General features: G+C 41.5%; 1 protein-coding gene across 3 annotated transcripts in view; it reads left to right on the top strand.

The window, feature by feature from the left end:
• Positions 1-24,216, top strand: part of BMPR1B (bone morphogenetic protein receptor type 1B) — a 586,865-nt gene that overhangs the window by 110,381 nt on the left and 452,268 nt on the right. Inside the window, exon 2 of one of the 3 annotated variants that reach the window (XM_033957895.1) lies at positions 4,872-4,936. The exons of 1 other annotated variant lie outside the window; for it this stretch is intronic. The gene's annotated coding sequence lies outside the window, so the exon portion shown is untranslated. Of the gene's footprint in view, positions 1-4,871; positions 4,937-19,037; positions 19,262-24,216 lie in introns of those variants that run through there. One more of the 3 variants, XM_033957903.1, reaches the window with a different exon arrangement.

Below are 24,216 nucleotides of genomic sequence, written 5' to 3'. Positions count from 1 at the left end.
ACTGGGGCAATGTAGTACCTTTTTTGCTTTCCAATAAATGACTAGACCAGTGGTGGGCAACTCCGGTCCTCGAGGGCCAGAATCCAGTTGGGTTTTCAGGATTTCTCTAATGAATATGCATTGAAAGCAGTGCATGCAAATAGATCTCAAGCCCTGTTAGAAGAAAGGTGTGCACCAAATCAGCACAACTTCCCCTCCCCCCTCCCAGCAGCTGGCATACGGCAGAAACAGGTGCCACAACCATTGGGGCGACGCCAGATTGCAGCCTCCCTCTTCAGTAGCCCAGGTCCTGCCAGTCCCAGAGTGCTCGAGCTGGAGGTGTTTCTAGGCTCAGCTGTAAATTGTTTCCTTTGCTATTTAGCTTAGTACAGTTTGTACATTGGATATTTTCTGGATTGCTATTCAAAATTTATTCTTTGAGTGTATCATTTAAATGATAATAATAAAAGACAAAGGTACATAGAAGAAAACAGAAACCAGAGCCTAAGACCAACATGATTTGAAAAATAAAATAACCAGACAACAAAAGACAGAAAAAAAACTCTTTTATTTTCTATTTTGTGATTAGAATATATCAGATTTGACATGTGTATCCTGCCAGAGCTGGTATTAGATGTAGCTGTCATCTACAAAACCCATTACCAGGTCATGCCACCTTCAGCTTCCAGCAGTCTTAGGACTCTCTTTGGCCAGGGGGGCTGTTACCCTAATTGCACTCCCCTAACACCATTCCTGGCATGTATGATTTTTGTTTGCACAATATAGGAGGAAACGCCTATTTCTATTTCTTTGGTCTTGTACTACATGCAAGGTGGGGGCTTCTTAGGATTTTGGTTTAATTTATGTGTATTATTTATGGACAGCTATTATGGATTTGGCATTTGAGTTCTGTGTGTGTGACTGAGGTATTCTGTTAGCATGATTTTTCTATGCAGCATTTTGTAGTAATTTGGCTTGTTTAGTTGTCTCCGTGGAGGGATATTTTTGTGCGGGAAGGGGAGATGTTTTTTTTTTGTTGTTGTTGATCCTTGTTCTGTATTTGTGATTTATAAAATTACAGTTCTACAGAATATTAGGGGGGGGGGGTTCATACTTTAATACAGTATCTCACAAACTTTGTGAAGCTGCGTCACCCTAAACGTGGCGGCTGCGACTCAAGGGCATCGAGAAGTGCGCTGATGTCATGTGATGACATCTACGTCCACGCATGCATGAAGGCTCTCCAGACGGGGCCCTGAGCCACCAGTGGAGGCTACCTACAGGATGTGCCTCTTGCTGCGAGAGGTACGTCCTGTAGGCAGCTGGCATTGGTGCTTCTCCTCCTCCCCAGTGTCTCGTGGCACACTTGGAAATTAACGGCATACAGTTTGCGATACACCGCTTTAATAAAATGATTTTAATATGAAATCATAACTATTCAAAGCTCGTGTGGATAGGATCAGACAAAGATCATGGGGATGACAGAGTTCATGGAGATGGGGTGGGGATGGGGACAGGACAGGGACAAACTTTGTTCCTATGTCATTCTCTAGTACAGTGTTTCTCAAACTTTCTCGAGCCGGGGCACACTAAAGTTAGTGGCCACGGCTTGAGGCACCCAGAAGTGCGCATATGTGTGACATCATCGCATCAACGTCCACATATGGGCCCTGAGATGCCAGTAGGGAAGAGGGCCGGAGAGGAGAGGCACTGGCGCGAGCTGATTGCCTACAGCAGTGTTTCTCAACTACTTCAAGCACTTTAATGCAATGGGAGAGTACCTGAAGAAAGATCTGTTAGGATGGGAGGACATAAGAGAAGAGGAAAGTCAGTGGTCTAAGCTGAAAGGAGTGATAAAAATGGCTATGGACCTTTATGTGAAGAAAATCAATAAAAACAAGAGAAAAAGGAAGCCGATATGGTTCTCCAAACTAGTGGCGGAGAAAATAAAGGCGAAAGAGTTGGCGTTCATGAAATATAAAAAAAACCCAAGAAGAGGAGTGCAGAAAGGACTACAGGGTGAAACTGAAAGAAGCCAAGAGAGAGATACGTCTGGCGAAAGCACAGGCGGAAGAACAAATGGCTAAAAATGTAAAAAAGGGAGACAAAAATTTTTTCTGATATATTAGTGAAAGGAGGAAGATGAAAAATGGAATTGCTAAACTAAAAGATGCTGAGAACCGATATGTGGAGAGTGATGAGGAAAAAGCAAATGTGCTAAACAAATACTTCTGTTCTGTGTTCACAGAAGAAAATCCTGGAGAAGGACCGAGATTGTCTGGCAAAGTTACACAAGAAAATGGAGTAGATTCTGGAGGAGAGTGTTTATGAGCAACTTGAAAAACTGAAGGTGGACGAAGCGATGGGACCAGATGGAATCCATCCCAGGATACTAAGGGAGCTCAGAGAGGTTCTGACGAGTCCTATTAAAGACTTGTTCAACAAATCTCTGGAGACGGGAGTGGTTCCTAGGGATTGGAGGAGAGCGGGTGTCGTCCCTATTCATAAAAGTGGTCACAGGGATGAAGCAGGAAACTACAGGCCTCACTTCAGTTGTTGGAAAAATAATGGAAGTGTTGCTGAAAGAAAGGATAGTGTACTTCCTTGAATCTAATGAGTTACAGGATCCGAGGCAACAGGGCTTTACAAAAGGTAAATCGTGCCAAACGAACCTGATTGAATTTTTTGATTGGGTGACCAGAGAGTTGGATCGAGGACATATGCTAGATGTAATTTACTTAGATTTCAGCAAAGCCTTTGATACAGTTCCTCATAGGAGGCTGTTGAACAAACTTGAAGGGCTGAAGTTAGGACCCAAAGTGGTGAACTGGGTTAGAAACTGGCTGTCAAATAGACGCCAGAGGGTGGTGGTTAATAGAAGTCGCTCGGAGGAAGGAAAGGTGAGTAGTGGAGTCCCTCAGGGTTCGGCGCTGGGGCCAATCCTGTTCAATATGTTTATGAGTGACATTGCTGAAGGGTTAGAAGGAAAAGTGTGCTTTTTTACAGATGATACCAAGATTTGTAACAGAGTAGACACCAAAGAGGGATTGGAAAATATGAAAAAGATCTGCAAAAGTTAGAGGAATGGTCTAATGCCTGGCAACTAAAATTCATTGCAAATAAATGCAGAGTAATGCATTTGGGGATTAATAATCGGAAGGAACTGTATATGCTGGGAGGAGAGAAGCTGATATGCACGGACGGGGAGAGGGACCTTGGGGTGATAGTGTCCGAAGATCTAAAGGCGAAAAAACAGTGTGACAAGGCAGTGGCTGCTGCCAGAAGGATGCTGGGCTGTATAAAGAGAAGCATAGCCAGTAGAAGGAAGGTGTTGATGCCCCTGTACAGGTCATTGGTAAGGCCCCACTTGGAGTATTGTGTTCAGTTTTGGAGACCATATCTGGCAAAGGATGTAAGAAGACTTGAAGCGGTCCAGAGGAGGGCAACGAAAATGATAGGAGGCTTGCGCCAGAAGACATATGAGGAAAGACTGGAAGCTCTGAATATGTATACCCTAGAGGAAAGAAGAAACAGGGGAGATATGATTCAGACGTTCAAATACTTGAAGGATATTAACATAGAACATAATCTTTTCCAGAGAAAGGAAAATGGTAAAACCAGAGGACATAATTTGAGGTTGAGGGGTGGTAGATTCAAAGGCAATGTTAGCAAATTCTACTTTACGGAGAGGGTAGTGGATGCCTGGAATGCACTCCCGAGAGAGGTGGTAGAGAGTAAAACTGTGACTGAGTTCAAAGAAGCATGGGATGAACACAGAGGATCTAGAATCAGAAAATAATATTAAAAATTGAACTAAGGCCAATACTGGGCAGACTTGCACGGTCTGTGTCTGTATATGGCCATTTGGTGGAGGATGGGCTGGGGAGGGCTTCAATGGCTGGGAGGGTGTAGATGGGCTGGAGTAGATTTTAACGGAGATTTCGGCAGTAGGAACCCAAGCACAGTACTGGGTAGAGCTTTGGATTCTTGCCTAGAAATAGCAAAGAAGAAGAAAAAAAAAAAAAATTTAAATTGAATCAGGTTGGGCAGACTGGATGGACCATTCGGGTCTTTATCTGCCATCATCTACTATGTTATGTTACTAAGTACCCCCTAAGTCTAACAAATATCAGCTGAGTACCCCAACCACAGACCTCCCTAGGTCCACCCAAGCTCTGCCCCAGATCCCATCCCCTTTACTAATTGTAATGCAATTTTTCCATTCATTTTTCCTATATATATACACAGTAGATATAAATTATCTAAACTGACACATTTCAATCAATATTGAAAATAAAATCATTTTACCTACCGGCGATCCTCTGCAGGTTGCGCTAATTAACTTTAAAGGTGAGACCGGGAGGCCAGGGGGGAAGCCGGAGGACACTAAAGAGAAGGGGAAAACATGCAGGCGAATCGGGCAGTGCTGGTGCTGTACCGCATAGAGAAGTCAGCTGGCAGGCGCCTCTCTTCCTCCACTAGTGCCTCGGCACACAGTTTGAGATACACTGCTCTAGTACAAACCTGGATTGTAAGACCTCTAGGGCAAGGAATAGGCTTACTGTACTTGAATGCAACTAGCCTTGAACTACAACTGAAAAAGATAAGAGCTAAATGCAAGCTTCCATTTCCCTTTTCCTTCCCTTTTCTACCTCATTCAGGATGAAGATGGGTCTGTCCATGGCCATTGTTGACAGAGGCTCAGCTGCAATACATCTTATGTATAGTTGTTCTTAATGCTTGATCATTTTATATTCTGAATGAGCAGCGTTGGGTACAATATATAGGGATCATCCTTGCCCTATGGACAGTTATTACACTTATTTTCTGTAATTAGTCCAGGTTAATCAGCAAATTCAACACTCATCTTTAATCTTCTTCTCTTTTAAAAGGGTTGAACATTTTGTATCTGAAACTGACTTAACAGCCTGGGACGACTTCTGCTTCTTTGTTTACGGTAGGACACATTGCTTCAATTAAGTGTTTGTTTTTGGATGGTCTTCAGTTTGCATTTTAAACTCAAGGCCTTTAAAAAATTGTGCTCCATGATAATCTGATTATCTTAGAAAGCCACAGCAGTGTGTGCTGGGTGTGCAGCTCCTGCATGCAGTTTTGCATCCACACACTCCATGAATGGAGGGGAGACTGGGCCACTTACTGTCGGTTGCTATTATCATAGTATGAACTGGGCCTCTAGGAGGGCTACAGAGACTGGCAGTATGGTGAGCAGGCATGTCGCTGTAGATACTGCTATTTGTAAGTCCAAATGGTATCAGTAGTAATCCTCCTTTACTTGCACAGCCCCCAGCTCTGACCACCTTCCCCCTTTCTCAGTATGTCCACAGGGAGTGAGGGAGGGGAATCGTGGCTGTATGCTGCCCTCCATGAGGCCAATTGGTCCACTTGAATCTTAGGGTGGAGATGGTCAAGTAGGTTGGCAGTGTGGGGCTAAAAGCAGGCACAGACTTATCTGATCTGTGTCCTCATCTATTGTGCTGTCAATATAGCAAACCCGTCCCTCAATTTCATTCATAGTGGTCGGTTCAACTTCAATCCATAGATTGTAAGCAGATGTATTTTTTAGGCAAATATAAATATTTAAAATTGCATTGTTACTCTGAATTTATAAAATTTCTGACTTGTCACAGCTCAGAGTTATATGAGAGGGGGCGTTTTTGAGCTTTGGGGGATGGGATGGGGGCTGGTGAAGGGCCAACAATACCTAGGGTTACCATATTTGGAGCCTCACAAATCCAAATGCTTGGCCCCGTCCCATTCCACTCATCCCCGCCTAGTTTTGCCTCAAGGTCCACCCCATTCCACCCCCTCAAAGCCTCATCTTCTTCCCCGACATGCTCCGGCTGCATTTGGAAGGCCTCAAACATGTGCAGATTTGTGTGACATCATCATCTCCAGATGTGGCCGAAGCTCACTGGGGCTTTCCAAAACCCAGTCAAACTGCCTCTAAAAGGAGGACATGTCCAGATTTTACTGGAAGTCTAGTAACCCTAGCAATACCTGTAGTACAGAGTACACAAGACACTCCTGGGTCAGGCTGGCCCTGGTGTGGAGCAGTCTAGGTTCTTGGCATGCCTAAGAACTAACATATTTTTCACACTATTCTTTAATAATGCTTGGGAAGCAAAACTTAGTTGTTTACCAGTGTCTTGTGATTTAATAACATATGATAATTTAAGTCATTATTGTTGCTAAGGAAAATTACTAATGATTATGTGACTTGAATAGAACCAATAGAACAATGCTGAAGTATGGAATTTGTAATTGGATCCTAGTGAAACAATTGTAATCTAATTGGAAGATGTACCAACTACATATGTTTAATAATGAATTAATTGATGATGTCATAATCCCAATAAAATGGCCACTCACTTGTATTTGAGTGAGACTTTTGGATATTGTCCTACCAGATAGTAGGATGCCAAAAACCTCCCAAGGCCCTGAATGTTTAAGTTACACTTTTGCGTCTGGTAGTTTTTTGTTTTTTTTACTTGGCCTCCTCTGAAGATACAGGTAAGAACTGAGGGATTATGTAGCCTGTTCATGTAGTTATTTAGACCATACAGATACACTTACAGCCATATTCTATAAATGGTGTTTACATTAGGCGCTGCTAGGTGCCATAATTGCAGCCACCTAGTGACACCTAAGTTTGGGATCCACACCTAATTTTTATTTTTTAATTGGCTTAATCAGTGTGGTAATTGACCATGCTGGTTTTCAGCCAATCAAAGAAAAAATATTAATTAAACAATTTAAGAGTTTGGCACCAAGCTCTTAGAATGCCTAGCAATGCCTAAGTGGTGGCTCCCTCTCATGCCTAACAATGCCTATGTTAAAAAGTAAATAAATAAGCAGCTAGGTTGGCGTACTATGCTTATAAGTATCTTCTCAGAAATACCTCAGCCCCACCACTCCACCGCTATGTTGAATTTCAAAAACGCGGGAGATTTACGTGGTAGCTCATCATAGGTAAATCATTTTCTAAACGCTGTGGTAATTCAAACGTGTTCATAAAGGTGCCTTTTTTTCAACTACAATAGTGTCAAGAAATTATTTGAAAAGTATATACTTAGCTTTTATACACAGCTGAACCTGGGAGTCTGACCCGACATGTTTCGCACACACAGTGCTGTCCAAAGGGTCTCCCTGTGTCAAAAGTAAAAAACAATACTTAGGGAAGCTGCAGTGGAATATTTTACACACTACCACCCCCCGCAGAAAAAGTTCACAACCACTTCATCCCATCCTCAATAAATGCTTACCGAGGCCGCCGTTGTCATCCAACTCACAAGTACAGATTCTGTGAAAGATGTCACCGGCGTTCTCGGCCCTCATTTAAGTGCAAAATCAGGTAATAACCACTCCCCCCAGGGATTCCATTGGACCGTTCATCCACCAATCAGCGTGACCCAGTCAATCTCTCCATTCAATCCCCCTGGTTCTACCGTATTTAGTGTAAAAATCAGCCTTTGTTCTGCCTCATTTAACCTCCGTAAATCGTTCCCACCATCCCTCCCCGTGACCCTTTTAATCACTCGCCATCTGATTTGATCGACCCCATGCTTATATCTCTGCCAGTGAGCAACTAGAGGAGCCTGAGTAATGTTGTTGATAATACGCGATTTGTGTTCATTGAGCCTGGTTTTAATCTTGCGATTACCGTAGTCCTACCTATGTATACCAGCTCACATGGGCATACAATTGCGTATATTACATCCTGTGAAGCACAGTCAGTAACCTCATTCGAATAGAGACTCAATGCTTTTCCCGGGACCCTCCACGAATCACCTATGATGGTGGAGGAACACCACTGACATTTACCACATGGGCTGTGGTGGCCTCTCGCCCTCACTTCCCCCTTACTATACTTCAAAGGGTCACATCTCTGTCCTATAGTTCTTCCCCTAGAGTAAGCAATCCGAGGAAAATCGCCCAAAGATGAATGGAGCTACACTATATGCCACTATTGTCTTATATAGCCCACCACTTGTTTAGTATCCTTAGAATAGGGGAGCAGGTCAGTAGTTCATTAACATCCTTATCAGAACCCTCAGACTTGTCTAAAAGAAGGTCCCGCTGGGCAAACCTGGCTCTCAAGTATGCTTGGCGAATAGATTTCGTCGGCTAACCTCTCCTACGGAACCTGTCAGCTAATAGATCTGCCTGTTTTTTATATTCGCTCAATGAGGAGCAAATCCTGCGGGCCCGTAAAAATTGGGCTATAGGAAGGTTGAACCTAAGCTTATATGGATGGAAGCTGTCAAAATGTAGAATAGAATTGCGCATCACCGGCTTGCGATATAAAGAGGTCTGTAGTCTTCCTTCCTGAACCTGAATGGTAATATCAAGAAACACCATTTGAGTACGGTGACATATCATGGTAAATTTAATATTAGCATCAACCGTATTCAAATGGTGAACAAAACTATCTAACTGTTCTCTCGTGTCCTGCCAAATGAAAAAAATATCATCAAGAAACCAGCTCCAGAATGCAACCTTTAAAAACCATTGAGACGAGTATATATATTTCTCTTCAAACTTAGCCATGAAAAGGGCTGCAACCGAGGGGGGTCAGAGTAGCCCCCATGGCCACCCCTTGGATCTGCTGGTAAAAATCCTGTTGGTATTGGAAATAATTACTCTGTATGACCCATTTAGCAAGTTGCATAGGTATTTCTGAGAAGATACTTATAAGCATAGTACGCCAACCTAGCTGCTTATTTATTTATCTTGAGAGAGAGGGTTGGTGATAGACCTATAACTATACTGGTATTATATTTATGTTAAAAAGTAAACATGGTTATCAGCGGAGAATAGGTATGGTTGACTTAGGTGTCATTAGGTGTCTGACATAAGTGCTGCCAAATTAGGCAAATGAAAAACTGGCTTAATGGAGTGGTGCCCATATCTAGGACAGCTAGAGACGCCCAAGTCTTGGCAAGGTAGTAGATGGAGCTGTACTAATTGTACAAGTGTCAATGTGTGGCAAGTACTTTTTTCTAGCTGCACTGTACAGTTTCCTTCCTTATAGGTTCTGAGTGTATTTTGTAGAGTTTTGTATTATTTTCAAAATGTCTGGACCTATCTGAAAATACCAAAGTGGGGATAGAATTGTACACATCAACCAGAGATAAAACCAATGAATAAATATTTATTAAGAACCAATCAAATAGTCTCTGTCATATATTGGATTGACCTGTGTTGTAGACACAACATGGTCCATGTTTCAGCATTGGTGCCTGCCTCAGGGATGCAAAAACATCTAGAAAATCAGACATTCACAAATATTGATAATATATAATACATATAAAAAACAGAGATATGTTCATAAAAGTAAGACAATTTAACTCAAACGGCATATGTTATAATATAATCTTAATGAAAAAGGCTATTATCTCACTGACTCTAAAGTATACGGTGTATATACCATATACCTCCCCTCCTCAATCATTCAAAAAAAAATTTTCAAATTTTTTCCTTCAATCCTCAGCGAGGCCATCTCCCCACTCAATGTATATTCATAGTGGGTGGCTTTACACTTCAACTCGTCATTGTCTTTAATTTTATGTTCTGTTTGCTGGTTTTCTTATATCCTTATATTCTTAAATAATTTAAACTGGATAACTTAACATAGTTTAACTTAGCTTAAATATGTTCCTGGTCTCAATTCACATAAAGGGGGAGATAACCGACATGTTTCACCCATGTATTGCCAACGGTTTTCTAAAGGCTGTCACTCCCTCATAACTATCTCTCCATTCCGAACAGACCAGATCTCTTGATCTGTTGAATGATGCTATCGTTTACAATGGTAGTTTACCCAGGTAGCTGAAATTGACAGGAGTGGGGAAGGTTTCTTTACACATAGGCCATGGTGTCTTATATTGCTAATTTAAAAGTAGGAGCAAGGGGGTATTGGATGTGGTGGTGGGCATAAAGTGTAGAAATGTCATTTTGGCTTGATTCCCCCCCCCCCATTGCCACCCCAAACATTTATTTTTAGAGATGCCACTGAGTCTGCCCTAGTATGACATATTTTGGACCAGATTCTGTATAGGGCATGTATATTATGCACTGTTAGGCATCACTAGGGCATAATTGAGGATGCCCTAGTGATGCCTAACTTTGGAATCCACGATCATCTTTTTTTTTTTTAATGAAAAACAATTTTTATTGATGATAATGGAGTAACAAAAACAATAGACACAAGCACTGCCAATCAGGCATCTGCCGAAAAACAAGATCCAAACCATTAAAGTTTGTACATAATAACAAGCTCGAACATTGCCCCCCCCCCCCAGGTTATGTTTATATATAAACAGAAGGTTGTAAATTCAAACATATGCATGGAAGACCCTATAAGGGAAAAGAAAACACAAAGCCCCATACATCAACCTTGACCACTCAGAAAAATGCCAAACCATCTCTCCTTACCCCCCTCCCCAGCTCCCCTCTCTGAAACATAATTAGTACCTGCAACAGACAACTTACAATCCCCCGATATACAACATCCAGCAAAAGCTAAACCCTGCTCTCCACCCACCATACCACAACCAAATTCCCTTCACCAAACCCCTACGGTCTTTCCCCCCCACCCCGAACCCCTCCCCAGTACTAGGGGTGCCTCACACCTCCCCACCTTCCAGAACCTGGTCAGGCCAGACATAACTAATAATCTAACAGGCCTCTGGGGGATAGTGATTGTAGATATGGGTCACATATGAGCATAAATTGCAATTTTTGTTTTCTGCCAACCCCCACCCCGAGCATCCCTAGCTTCCCAGCTCACCAATTGGTGGAGTAATTTGCGCCAGTGCTAGTATGCTGGTGGTTCTGCCACTGTCTAATTTTGCAAAATACATTTTTTCCTGGGGAGGTCACAGCCAAAGCTCAAGCTGCATGACAATTAGCAACTGGTGCGCTGGGGTGTGGTTTTTCGCAGCTTAGAAGGGAGCGTTGCAATGGGCCATAGCTTCTACACAAACAACTAACTTTGAAAAGTCAGGGGAGGTATGTGTTGTTGGAAAAACTAGGAGAATGTTATTTGCATTGGAGCAAAAAGAGATTCCAAATTCTTGGATTAATGTAAACAGATGACTCAGGAAAATATTAAAGAGAACAGGTGAAAGCAATAAGCCCTGGGGGACACCACAATTAAGTGGATAAGAAGAGGAAGTAGAGTTGAATTTTACAAAAAAAGGAGCAACTTGTTAAAAGAGTGAAACCATGAAAGGCATTGTCCTGAGATACCTATTTCATATAACAGTTATATGTTGTGATATCTTCAGCATATGCTGTGAGGTCTGCAGTTTGTCTGGGGCTTCAGGTGATTTCAGCAAATTTGAATTTTGGTAGGAAAACAACTCTGATTGACTGGATATTTAGATCTCCACCACTGTTTAAAATTACTGTTATAATAAAGTAATTCAATTATGAAATGTATATTGGTACCAGATCCTGGTATGTGCCACATAAGGAAAACTTGTATTGATAAAGTTTGCACTATAACTATGGCAAATCCAACCTGTAAACTTTTATATTATATATGTTTAACCTGTAACCCGTTCTGAGCTCTTTGGGGACAATGGGATAGAAAATTAAATAAATAAATAAATAAATAAATACTGTCTTGTGGGTTGCTTCTTTCTGTTTCAAATTGATCCTAAGCTGCAATTATAAATTGCTTCGGTTTCTATTTAAATCATTCACTTTGTGCCACATCCTTATAAAAGTGCATTAAATATGTAAATAGTTTTTGAACTCCAGTAACTATATGTATTTGTCTTTTTACACTCTTTAGAATATTTATGGTAGATGCAGGCCATGGGCATTCATATAGTAATGCTGAAATAAAATTATTATCAAGTATTATCAACATAGGGGCCTTTTACTAAGTTGTACTAAACAGCTAACCTGGGATTTTCTGTGCGGCAGCTGTTAGCGTGGGCTAGTCCTATTGGCTACTGTATGTTGAAACGGCTACTGCAGTAGAAATTCCCATGCTGGTTGTTCAGTGCAGTTGAGGGTGGGTGATTGAAGAAGAGTGCACCCAGCATTGACAGCTAGGCATGGGAAGACCCCATTTGTTAGCTGTCATGAAGACTGATACATGCTGCACTTAGGCCCTCTTTGACTAAGGTGCGCTAACCGATTAGCGCGTGCTAAACGCTAATGCGTGCATGTTAGTCTAGCGTTTAGCGTGCACTAATTCAATTAGTGTGCACAAATCGGTTAGCACACCTTAGTAAAAGAGGGGGTTAATGTGACCTTAAAAGAAATGTTCCCTCTAGGCCAGTGGTCTCAAACTCAAACCCTTTGCAGGGCCACATTTTGGATTTGTAGGTACTTGGAAGGCCTCAGAAAAAGTAGTTAATGTCTTATTAATGAAATGACAATTTTGCATAGTTTATAAATCTTTCCTTTTGGCTAAGTCTTAATAATAATATTGTAATTTATAGCAAAAGAGACATACGATCAAGAAACTGTTTTATTTTACTTTTGTGATTATGATAAACGTACCAAGGGCCTCAAAATAGTATCTAGTGGGCCACAAGTTTGAGACCACTGCTCTAGGCTGTGTGGGAGTCCTCCATCTATATTCCTGCCAGTGGGGGTGCTGTTTCAACATCTTATATTCAATAGTGAGGGACAGGTAAGTTCTACAGGACTCCAGAGGTCCTTGCCTGTCCCTAGTGATTTGAAATAGTAGACAAAGAAGAAGAGGATCCCAGTAGTGATAAAAATAAACTTTATTGACAGATTCCTTAAAAATATTGACTTGGGCCACTTTTAACCCAAATAGGGTTGCATCATGGGTACAATTCAAAAGGAAGAAAGCTCAAAGCACACACTCTACTAAATAAGTTACAACTCAGCACAAATGAATTTATGGTTCTTCAAAATATTGCAGCATAACATACAACTAGACATTCAGGTTTAGAGTGTGTGCTTTGAGCACTTTTCCTTGTGAATTATACCCCTGATGCAGCCCTATTTTGAGTGAAACTTTTTTTTTCACTGCTGGGATGCGCTTCTTCTTTCTATGTCTGCACTATAGTGGATTTTCTATACCTCTGTTTTGGATTTCTACCCTAGTGATTTGAGAACTCAGTATTGAAGCACTTGCCCTCCTCTCCCCCAACAGGCAGGAATGCAGTTGTAGGACTCCTGCACAGCTCAGAGGGAACATTGCTCAAGGGGTGTTCCTGGAGATCCCTAATAGTGGCTAAGGTCCTAAGAACCCTGGATGTGTGTTACCCTATACCCTTTTGGAAGGAGCCCCTGGCAGAAGCAGATGCTCACTCTGTTAGGGGTGAGCTAGGGGGGGGGGGTATATGAAGGAGTTGGGGATTTTCCCTTACTGGGACTGCAGTTGTACCACAGGGCAGCTGGAGGCGCTAGCCCATGATGGGATGAACTACAGGTCCCAGGATGCACTGGGCTCAGCAAATCTGAGTCACAAGGGTGGTCCTCCAGGCAGTAAGCTGAATATATGCTTTAGCCTGAGATCAGTTTAGGATAAAAACTTGTACCAGAAAAAAACAAAAACCTAGTACTGTAAATATGGTATATTGTAATCTGTTAACTGTATATTATGTATATTAACCTGTCCTGAGCTCTATGGGGAGGACGGGATAGAAACCAAATTAAATCAATCAATCATTGTTAAGTGCAGTAGTACAACTGGCAGTCTGGTAGCATTGCCACCTCGCCCAATGATGATGCCCACGTCCACCATTGTATGCAAATAGATCTCATGCATATTCATTGGGGAAATCCTGAAAAGCTGACTGGGTGAGGGCAGATGTTGGAGACCCCTGATCTGCACAAAAGACACTGTTCCCAAAGGTCATGGGGGTCACAGTTTGCAAATAAACTACGCGTGTAGTTTTTTTTGGCCTATGATTTGTGTGTGCTCTCTCGACCAGTTAGCGTTTGCTTGACTTGAGTAGAGTACTGTATACACTGAGGTCATTTTTCTCCGCATTTTGATATTTGGTAACAGTGATTGTCCTGCGTGTCTGTAGCGGAGAGTAGTGCTTAGAAACTTTTTTGATGTCCCCTCCCCACCACATTCATTCATTCATTCTGTGCTTAAGGCTAAAAACAACCTGTTTTCAATAGGGCGAAGAAACTTTCATTCAGAAAGACTATTACAATAGAAAACAGAGATTGTTTCCAAGGGCAGGGTCACCTTTAAAGATCAGCTTGGATGTAAGTTAGCACAAACAGCACCGAGCCTCGGCTTTTACCAATATTTTTCTTAGAGGAAAAATTGCAGTGTTGTGCATTTAAACAGTGCTCCTCTCATCCTGTAACTTTGTTTTTACTGTGATAACGTTTGAGTCCATCTGTTAGAGACATAACTTCCATGAAGGATAGTTTCAAGTTTATTAGGATTTTATATACCGCCTATCAAGCGGTTTTACAATCAGGTACTCGAGCATTTTCCTTGTCTGTCCCGGTGGGCTCACAATCTATCTAACGTACCTGGGGCTATGGAGGATTAAGTGACTTGCTCAGGGTCACAAGGAGCAGTGCGGGATTTGAACCCACAACCCCAGGGTGCTGAGGCTGTAGCTTCAACCACCGCGCCACACACTCCTCATGGTGTAAGCATGAGGGAAAATGTAGCATGGCCCTGTCATCTGGCCTGCTGAAAGTTACAAAAAACCTCATCCTCTTTCACTGCTATTACTATTTATAATTTCTATAGCACTGAAAGGCGTACACAGCGCTGCACATTTAACATTTAATAGATGGTCCTTGCTCAGAAGAGCTTACAATCTAATTTGGACGGTCAAACAGGAAATATTTATATTATAACCCCCAATATTCCAGGGACATTTTCAGGCATATGTGTTATTAGGGCCCGTATAAAATACCAACCAGTTTCAACCTCATGGTACTTTCTTTACATTTCCTTTCCTCAAGGTATGCGGAATCTGTGTAGTGGTGCACTTTAAGCAGCAATACATTGCTTTATGGTGTGCATGAAAGAGGAGCGGGACCTGGGTGTGATAAGTATGTGATGATCTTAGGGTGGCCAAACTGGTTGAAAAGGTGCTGGTGAAATATTTTGGGCTTTTTTTTTTTTTTAATTAATCTTTATTCATTTTTAAAACTCACAATAAGTGTATCATATAATACAATCAATTTATACTTTAAACATCACTTAGGGCTCCTTTTATCAAGCCGCGCTAGCGGGATTAGCGTGTGTGACTTTTAATCACGCACTAACCCCCGCGCTGGCCAAAAAACTACCACCTGCTCAAGGCAGGCATTAGCGGCCAGCTGTTTAACGCGTGCTAGCGCGGCTTGATAAAAGGAGCCCTTAATAGATCATCAAATTTTAACTTGCATCAAATATCCCCCCTTCCTTATATCCAACAATTATTCATAAGCAAAAGAAATCATAAAATATTCTCACCCAAACCCACCCCACCCTGGACATGTATGAACAAAAGGGAAAAACTTAATATTTATTCTATGCAGTAATTTCAGTCTTTACAATAGCTTGTTAATGGCTCCCAAATAACCTGAAATTTCTTAAAATTTCCTTGCTGCATGGCAGTTATCCTTTCCATTTTAAATATGTGACACAAAGAGTTCCACCAAAAGCTATAATTCAGCCTGTCACAATTTTTCCAATTATTCGTAATCGGTTGTATGGCAACCCATTTTGGATGTATTTTTTGAGAATGGACTTTGGACAGGTCCAACTTTGGGCAACTAGCAACTTAGGCCCAAAAAGGACTTAGACTTATTTTTTGATTATGCCCTTCCACATTACTATGTTTCAGATTTCAGACTGTGGTACTACCAGTCGGAGGCTGAGCTGCTCTAAAAGGTCAAAAATACAATGGAAAAATAATCATGCAGTTGTCATGATAGTACATGTGCAAATAATTTTCAGAAGATAAGTTTGTTATGTTTACTGAAATTGTGATATATTACGTGGACTGGCTGTAAGTGATATCTTGGTCTAATGCAAATGGAGTAGGACTGTATTTTGATTAAAAATGTTCCACTGTTAGATTAAACTACAGTTTTTGGTGGAATTCAGTGTGTCATATTTATAAAATGGAAAGAACATTAGCTATTCAGAAAGGAAATTTTAATAAATTTCAAGATGTTTGGGGGCCATTAACAAATTATTGTAATGAATAGGTATTATTTTCCCTGATATGTACAAATGAAAGAATGGGGTGGGGGAGGGGGGACTTTATTATATGGTGTATGTGTTATGAGGTATTGAAAGGAAGGGAGGGAAAGGGATAATTCTATGTAATTTAAAGAATTGTAGAGTTTCAAATGATGTATTTAAGTCAAAATGGTTTTACTTTTTGATGCACTTGATGATGTAAGTTATAAAAATGAATAAAGAATTAAAAAAAAAAAAGTTCCACTGTTACAGACACTCACTCACTCACAATTTAAGCATACATTTTTTTATTGAGTGTAACATTTGGGCAGACAGGATGAACCATTCAGGTGTTTATCTACTGTCATTTACTATTGCCTCCAGGTACAAAATAAATATCTGTACTGACAGACCCTGGGGTTAAGAACAAGTTACGTTTGTAAAGTTGTTCTTAAGTCAGATTTGTATGTAACTCAGAACTTGTAGATTTTAAGATTTTTGCTGCTTACCTCTGCTCCCAGCTGACAAAAGGGCCAACTGCCCCTACCGGTCTTCCCTCCAAGGTACAGCATGCACAACCACACACTGTTCTCAATGTGGCCATGCACAATTTCTGAATCTGATGCAGGAGAAGTTTAGAAGTCTATGCCACTGGACATACTGCTCAGTGAAATCAAATGAAGCTGCAACTGTGTTCTTAAGTGCAAGTCATACTTAATTCGGGTGTCTGTAACTCGAGGACTGCCTGTATATAATATGTAAGCTGCTTTGATTGTAACCACAGACAACGGATATATCAAATTCCATCTCCCTTCCCGTTACTAAATAGTTGATGATCTCCCTCCCACCCCTAGATACAACATCTTCCCCTCCCTCCACCCCCTTCTTACGCAGGTCCATTATCTCTTTAGATTTCTATCCCATCCTCCTGGAAGCTCAGAACGGGTTATAGCAAAAACATACACAGTAGGTAAAGGGCAAGATTGGTTACAAAACTTGAGGTATATAGGAGGAAAGGTTTAAAGAGGAGTTGGAATGCTGGTGTCCATTCAGCTGAAGACAAAGGTCTTCACTGCTTTTCGGAATGCCATCAATGAGTTCTTTCTTTCCTGGTGTCCATTTTGTCTTTCCTTCTCGCCCTCTGGCCCATCTGCCTCCTCTGAGGACACCTTATGTTTCTGCACGAGAGGGATGGTTTCGAAAGAAAGATTTGAAGCAGGGACTAAATGAAGACCACCTTTTAGGGGGGGTGATGTTGAATTGTGTGTGTGTGGTGGGGGGGGAGGGGGGGAAGATGCCAGATCACGCTCAGGAAGGGCTGGGAATGGAAAAGAGCAGAAGAGGTGTTTGGAGGGGGATGAGAGATGCCGAAACATGATTAATTTTTAATCCCAAATAATAAATAATGAACTAATCACAGAGTTAACTGTGATGAAGTTGTAGCCCTAACCTGAAGAGTAAGTTTATAACATGTTAACTGGGCCGGGAGGGCACCTGAGGGTCTTTATAAAATTGCCCAACAAAAGAAGCCAAACTGGCAGCTAAAATGAAGCCACAGCTGTTTACAGTTGTTTGGAAGCAGGTGCAATGCAGTTCACCCATGATCCACTCCCAAACATGCCTACACCTGAGTCATGTAAAAGTATCCACTTCTTGTTGCCACATGTATTTTTACATAATGTTATAAGTACATTCTATCGGGCATATATTTGCATATACGCATGAGAGCCCCTTATACAATTAGCCCCTTAAGATCCAGATGTACTAAGCATTTTCCCCACCATAATGGGAGTCATTTAGCCTGCACAGTTAAAAGCAACCCGGATTTTTCCTAAGGCAGAAAATTAGTGCTAGGAAAAGCCTGTTAAAAAAAAAAAAAATGACACACATACTGAATGGGATTTTTGCTTAATCTTTAAATCTGCTCCTCCAAAACATTTAGCTGCGGTTTTATAGAATTTTGATTTCAAGCAAATATCCGCCTTGCAGTACCTCTGGGCCAGCTTGGTAAGTCGGCTCTTGATATGATTCTGATTCTATTAATGTTAGATAAATGGATCTATTATTGCTGGTAGACATCATATTTACAGTCCATAAGGCAAGTTTAATTACTTTCATCTCGAACTATCCAGTCAGAAGTCTCTCAAGGTGTAGCTGGGTGTTTGTTGCCCTTGGCTTTCAAAGGTAACAATATCCATTTAAAAAATATATATATTTTCCCCGAATTCTTTATTCATTTTTTCATCTTACATCAAGTGTACAATATTACATCAATTGAATCATACACATCACTTGAAAATCTTTCTATTATCATCTTAAATATATAAATTAACCCCCTCCCCCACCCACCCTTTCCACAAATATTGTAATCAAAAATATCATACATATATTATATTCATAAATATTGATTAAACCTATAATATAACTATATATCACCTCTCCCATTATTATAATTACACTTTATATATTTAAATAAAATTAATGTGGATATGACATGCATGTTATGCTGCACTTTTTGTAAGATCTGAAAATTAAAGATTTATTTAAAAAACTAATGTGGTTTTATTTTCATATAGAATCTTCTATTCTTTGGGGTAAAATGAAAACACAGTGCATCTGTGATTTTTTTTTTTTTTCCTCCTCTAAAATAATTCATAGCTCTTATCATGCAGGTGCTGAGGAAGCAGTTCCCCATAAACATTTCTGGTTTGTGTCTATCAGACTGCAGCAGCTGTGAAAATGTAAGATTTTTTCTCTTTGCCCATCTACAAGCATTTGGCTGAGTTGTCAGCGCAGTTGCTGCCCTTCCTTAAAAGAGCATTTCCCAGCCCAGATTTAGCCAATTCTGCTTAGAAGCCGGCGTCCTAGCACTGAGGAAACCTGAGAAGGAGAGACAGCCTGCCTGCATATAACAGACGGTCACTGTTTAAATGCAGGCGAAAAGCAAAACTCTTTTCTACCCTGGCTGGGAGGCTGAGAAGGAAGGAGGTCTGTCAGAAAACAGAAAAGTCGATTGGGTCTTTTCCTTGTCCCGTTTCATTGCAGTTGAGCTCTTAGGGGGAAGAACTGTTGGCATTTCGAGCAGACTGGAGTCCCGAACATGAGTTGTGCTGTAGGGTAAGTTTCTTTGGCTTATTAATGAATAGTCTTTCCCCTGCTGCAAATGCGGTCAAGATGTGTTTTATGAAATGCAGCCGAATGTCGGCAGGCGGTGAGTTGCCTATAGCGAGTGCAATTTAGTGCTGAAGAATGGGAAGGGGTAAAACGCGGACCTCACGGTCAGTTTTAGATCCGTGAGGTCCGCGTTTTACCCCTTCCCCTGAAGAATGGATTCTTCCTGGTAAATGTACAAGTTTTTGTATTTCTCTTTTTTTTTTGTCTCATTAGTTTGGCAAGAGCTATTAATTAGTTCAGGGCTTGTGCCAAATGCTTAAATTACCTATAGTGTGGTTGTAAAACTGCAAAAGGGCAGTAGACAAGTCCTAATCCCCCCCCTCCTAACCACCAAAGTACGGTCCAAAGGTTGCTGTGCTATTAAATCTCTGGTGAAGGGCAGCACCTTACACAGAGGGAGAAAAAGTTGTAGAAAATAGGAGCAGAAGGACAGGGCATGAGATGGTGCTGCTCATTTTTGCCTTCGCTAAGGTTTTTGGGGACGGAAGGGTTGCCTGGCTGCTGTGCTGGCTGGAGCTGCTGGATGAATATAAATGATGAAAAACAGAGTGAAGTGAGCTATCATCTCTCCTCACTTGTTCAGTGGCTTCATGCATTCAGATATTTTTTTACCATATTTTACGTTAGACCAGAGCAGGGGTGCCCACACTATTTTGTCTTGCGAGCTACCTTTAAAATGACCAAGTCAAAATGATCTACCAACAATAATTTAAAAAAAAAACCACACACACACAAAAACACAAAGCACACTGTATGCTGAGAAAATGTTAATTATAATTTATATTCGGGGGGGGGGGGGATTCAAAGAGGTCACGGCAGGTGACTTTAAAATATGCAATGTCACCTCAGTAACAACTATACAAAAAAAGACAAATATACCCCCTCTCCTTTTAATAAACCACAATAGCGGTTTTTAGCGCAGGGAGCTGCACTGAATGCCCCATGCTGCTCCCGCCGCTCATAGGCTCCCTGCGCTAAAAAACACTATTGTGGTTTAGTAAAAGGGGGCCATAGTGCAAAATATAGACAGCAGATATAAATTCTCAAAACAGACACATTTTGATCACTAAATTGAAAATAAAATCATTTTTCCTACCTCTGTTGTCTGGTGATTTCATGAGTTTCTGGTTGCACTTCCTTCTGACTGTGCATCCAATCTTTTCTTTTTTTTTTCTTCCTCCTGCATGCTTCCTCTGTTCCAGACCTCATTCCATTCCCCAACCAACATCTTTCTCTGTCCCTCCATGAGTCCAACTTTTTCTTCCTTTCTCCCTGCCCCTCCCCTTTCTTTCTCTCTATCTCTCTGCCCCCCTTTCTTTCTCTCTTGAATCTCTCCAGAGAAAGCAGCACTGTTAATTGGTCAATGGAGGAACAGCAGCCTGTTTAGTTCCAGAAAGCATGAAGCTCTGTGTCTTTCTTTCTCTCTCCCTGCCCTCCCCCAAGCCACCGTCTTTCTTTCTTGCTCCATATCCCCCTCCAAGCCACCATCTTTCTCCCTCCCTGCCCCCCAAGCTGCCACCACCACTGCCGATTTCTCCCTGCTTCCCCAACATGCAAAAGCCGGGCCCATGCAGCCATTACACAAGCGTTACCCCCTCCCCCCCCCCCCCGACGTCAATTCTGATGTCGGAATGGAAGTTCTGGGCCAGCCAATCGCTGCCTGGCCTGGAACTTCCTCTCCAATGTCAGAATTGACATGGGGGTAGGGGGGGGGAACACTTGTGTAATGGCTGCATGGGCCTGGCTTTTGCGTGTCAGGGAAGCAGGGAGAATGCAATGACAATGCTTGTCTATTGCGGAGCCCGGGATGGGCTCCGCGATTGATTTGCGTTGCCTTTGCGATCTACTGGTCGATCGTAATCGACCTTTTGGGCACCCCTGGACTAGAGGATGTCCTACTTGCCTTACATTTTTCAGTTAATTTCATAGCCAGTTTTATTACAGTCTAAGAGGCCTGTTACTCTTTAATTGCTAAGCCCATTTTAAAGGTAAGGTAGAAGGGAAGGGACTTGATTTTTCTGTGTGTGCTTATAATCAAAGCAGTTTTAGACGGGTGCTTATTTTGTTCCTCGGGCTATGACGTGTTAAGTGACTTGCCCAGTGTCACAAGGAGCTGCAGTGGGAATCAAGCTCGCAATCTCAGGGTGTTGAGGCACTGCTCTAGCCACTAGGCTCCTCCTCCTCTCATTAATTCTATAAATAGTGTCCCCTTGAATGCATACATTTTATAGAATACTAGCATTTACATGTGTAAGTGTGCACTTAAACTATGAACATGGCACCTAGAATGCTATTCAGTAAGGGCACATAAATGTAAGTAATCGAGGGTGAAATACTCACATGGATAAAAAAAAAACAACTGGCTGGAGCATAGGAAACGGAGAGTGGGGATAAATGGACATTACTCGGACTGGAAGAGTGTCACCAGTGGGGTGCCGCAGGGCTCAGTGCTTGGACCCGTGCTCTTCAACATCTTTATAAACGATCTGGACATAGGTACGATGAACAAGGTGATTAAATTTGCGGACGATACGAAGTTATTCAGAGTAGCGAAGATGCAGGGGGATTGTGAAGATCTGCAACGTGACATAATCAGGCTCGCAGAATGGGTATCAACATGGCAAATGAGGTTCAATGTGGATAAGTGTAAAGTGATGCATGTAGGTAACAAAAATCTCATGTACGAATACAGGATGTACGAATACTTGGAGAGACCTCCCAGGAAAGAGACTTTGGAGTTCTGATCGATAAGTCGATGAAGCCGTCCACGCAATGTGTGGCGACGGCGAAAAGGGCGAACAGAATGCTAGGAATGATAAAGAAGGGGATCACGAACAGATCGGAGAAGGTTACCGTACATGAAGAAGGTCACCGTACATGAAGAAGGACACGGTACTACTCGAAAGGGTCCAGAAAAGAGCAACTAAGATGGTTAAGGGGCTGGAGGAGTTGCCGTACAAAGAAAGACTAGAGAAACTGGGCCTTTTCTCCCTCGAGCAGAGGAGATTGAGAGGGGACATGATCGAAAACATTCAAGGTACTGAAGGGTATAGAGTTAGTAGATAAAGACAGGTTGTTCACCCTCTCCAAGGTAGGGAGAATGTGAGGGCACTCTCTAAAGTTGAAAGGGGATAGATTCCGTACGAATGTAAGGAAGTTCTTATTCACCCAGAGAGTGGTGGAAAACTGGAACGCTCTTCCGGAGTCTGTCGTAGGGGAAAACACCCTCCAGGGATTCAAGATAAAGTTAGACAAGTTCCTGCTGAACTGGAACGTATGCAGGTAGGGCTAGTCTCAGTTAGGGCGCTGGTCTTTGACCAGAGGGCTACCACGTGAGCGGATTGCTGGACACGATGGACCACTGGTCGGACCCAGCAGCGGCAATTCTTATGTTTTTTATACATGTGCCGGACCTGAGCAGGGCTCCTACTTATGCAGTAATTTTATAGATTACTGTCAGTTAATCCTCACCACTTTTACACAGCCATAGTTGTGGAAGGTCTATGGCTGGTATATCTGCAAGTGTATAAATATAAGGGGAGGGGTTGTATAAATGGGCAGAACATGGGTGGGACCTGGGTGGAGCTTGGTAGGACCTGGATGGGGCTCCCACTTATGCACATAACTTACAGAATACTGTCAGTTATGCATGTCCCTGCGATATTTATGTGCCTGCAGTTATGCCATAATATGGCTGAGGTTACTGTGTCGTGTAAATGTTAACCAATACCTGTATATTAAATCAGATCTGTGGAACTCAGAAGAAAAATTGATAACTTTTTGGGGGATCCACAGATAGCTCTTAGAGTATATAACTCATAAATACATCTGAGCTCTTCGTTGGTCCATCATCCAATATCTTCTAATTTTATCTCATGTGTTATCATAAATTAGTATCATCTTGATTAATCATCTCAGTATTCAACTTTTTATAACTATCTTTTGTGTATAAGGTGCCATTGAGAAGCATATATACAAAAGATAAGTTTTAAAAGCTGAATACTGAGATGATTAATTCAAGAAGATTACATTATAATAATTTATGATAATACATGAGATAAAATGAGAAGATATTAGAAAATATAGGATGATGGACCAATGAAGAGCTCAGCTGTATTTGTGAGTAATATATTCTTAAGAGCCATCTGTGGATCCCCAAAAAAAGTTATCAATTTTTCTTTTTAATTCTTTATTGATTTTCCAAACTGCAATAGTGCAATATACAGATAAATTACATACAATTAGTCAACAAAAGCACATTCAACTTACAAATATGCATAACCAAACCATTTTCTTCCACCCACCCACCCCATGATTATTCAGTATAACACAGAAACATAGATTTTTCCAATATCTTTACCCTATTCTAATTAATAATGCCCTCCCAACCTCCCACCCACCCCACTTGTAAATACTCAAAGGTCAAAATTAGGACAGAAATAGCCCCCCTCCTCCCACCCTTCCCTGGATGTGTACAAAAATAAACAAAAACTGTCTCGTAATCAAAGATCTACTATAGTAAAGTAATATATGATGTCACTGGGTCCCAAACCATATTAAATAAATTACTGTGCCCTAAACTGTTATCAATTTTTCTTATGAGTTCCATAGATCTGATTTACTATATTGGATGATATCAGGTTAATAAATATGAGCCTTGTGATATTAGATAGGGTTGGATTGTTTGTGTAAATGACAGGCATACCAGTATTGGATTGTACTATATTCTATAACATGGGAGAAGCTCCTTTAGAGCATCTAAATGGAGGTGCCCAGTTGGAGACCATCCCCCCCTTAAATGTATGAAATATCACCTACTATTATAACACAGCAGCGTCGGCTTTACCATGTAGGCATTACTGCACTTGGTAATTCACAAATTAACTGCATGAAGCATC

The sequence above is a fragment of the Geotrypetes seraphini genome, chromosome 1 (assembly GCF_902459505.1).
Source record: "Geotrypetes seraphini chromosome 1, aGeoSer1.1, whole genome shotgun sequence".
NCBI lineage: Eukaryota > Metazoa > Chordata > Amphibia > Gymnophiona > Dermophiidae > Geotrypetes > Geotrypetes seraphini.
The sequence above is the reverse complement of the archived record's forward strand: the minus strand, read 5'-3'. Positions and strand labels throughout refer to the sequence as shown.